Genomic DNA, 1,616 nt, shown 5'->3' with positions numbered 1-1,616 from the left:
ATTATTATTAGAGAGCATTTTCCAAAATCATTTCTTTCTTTTTAAATAATTCTTCAGGTACTGAAAGGAATTGATTATTCCATTTTCTATAGACATATACTGGACAACTGCATAGATACTAATTAACTTGTTCAAAAATCATACAATAAATAAAAGAGATAGGATTCAAATTTTTAAATCTTTTTTACTACAAAGATGTGCCACTTTAAAACAACATGTGCTGCTGGATGTTGTGGGGACGTGAGAGGCTGGCAGCTCAGGGTAACTGGGCTGAGAGGCTCTGCACAGCAGGGCTGAAGATGAATCCCAGAGGACTTGGACCTCAGCTAAAGGACAGTAGTCTGGTTACTGAACTTTCAGCATGTGGGCCTTTTGAAAGTCATGATCTTCAGAGAAGTTTTTTGTGTGTTTGTGAAAAATGAACTTTTTCCCAGTCATAATCTTGAATTATAGGATGAAATTATATGATGAAACTCCCATGTTACTATATTTTGAGATAGGAGTTTTCAAGAGGTAATTAGTGATAAATGGGATCATAAGAGTGGTGTCCTAATCCAATGTGTGTCCTTATTGGAAGAAGAAGAGACAGCAGGGATGCATGTGCACATGCATGGAAAACCATGGAAGAGCTCCATGAGAAAGTGGCCATTTGCAAGCCATGGAAGGAGACCTTAGGAGAAACCAACCCTGCCAGCACCTTGACCTTGCACTTCCAGCCTCCATAAATGAGAGAACATAAATTTCTGTTTAAGCCACTCAGTCTGTGACATTTTGTTGTGGTAATTGTAGCAGACTAAATACACACTCAATCAAAATAAAACGAATTTCTCCACATTAAGAAACATCCAGGGTCTATTTGATACACTAAAATTAGAAATAGAGTTCAGGACATTGCAGTGAGTTCAGCATCTTACATTTCACCCTAGATCAAATCTGTCACCAGATATTTTGAAGGGGTAATGATGAGACTAGTGGATTTGAAGATATTCTTATTGATCCATCACAAAGTGAAGTAATGGGAGAACCTCACTTGATGGTGGGATATAAATTGGTTTACTGTAATACAATTGTACTGTTAACGAAAATAGAGGATCTTCATCTGGTTTATAGTTGTCTTTTTTTCCAATAATGTGATGTACACAACATTAAAAGTACTGACATCTGAGAATTTTTGCTAAAATAACGTAAAGTCTACTGCTGTGAAAATAATATCTCTAACAAACAAAATATATATGTGGAGTTTCAAGTATGTCTGATTTTAAATGGTTAAAAATCCTTAGCAGATAACCTGACAACTGAAAGAAGGAATCGGCTTTCTTATTTTAAAAACTTTTGAAATAAGTTGAAATACATATACTTCTTATACATATATATTTTAGATCATGTTGTTTTGCTTTTATATTTTTAACTATTTATTATAGACAAATTTAACAATATTTAGAAATTGAGACAAGAGTATAATGAATCCTTTATCATGACTTATCTTCAACAATTATCAATATCTGGCTCATCTTGTGTTATTTATACTCCTGCCAACTGCCTCTTCTCTTATAATTTTGAAGTAAATCTAAGATGTATTATTTCATCTGTAGGTATTTCAGTATGCTATCCTGAGA

The 1,616-nt window shown here is 33.8% G+C and overlaps 1 pseudogene; it reads left to right on the top strand.

The window, feature by feature from the left end:
- The first annotated feature begins 299 nt into the window (after positions 1 to 299).
- LOC105822481 lies at positions 300 to 1,129 on the top strand (annotated as a pseudogene).
- Positions 1,130 to 1,616: the final 487 nt, after the last annotated feature.

The sequence above is a fragment of the Propithecus coquereli genome, unplaced genomic scaffold (genome assembly GCF_000956105.1).
Source record: "Propithecus coquereli isolate 6110/MARCELLA unplaced genomic scaffold, Pcoq_1.0 Scaffold613, whole genome shotgun sequence".
Classification (NCBI taxonomy): domain Eukaryota; kingdom Metazoa; phylum Chordata; class Mammalia; order Primates; family Indriidae; genus Propithecus; species Propithecus coquereli.
The sequence above is the reverse complement of the archived record's forward strand: the minus strand, read 5'-3'. Positions and strand labels throughout refer to the sequence as shown.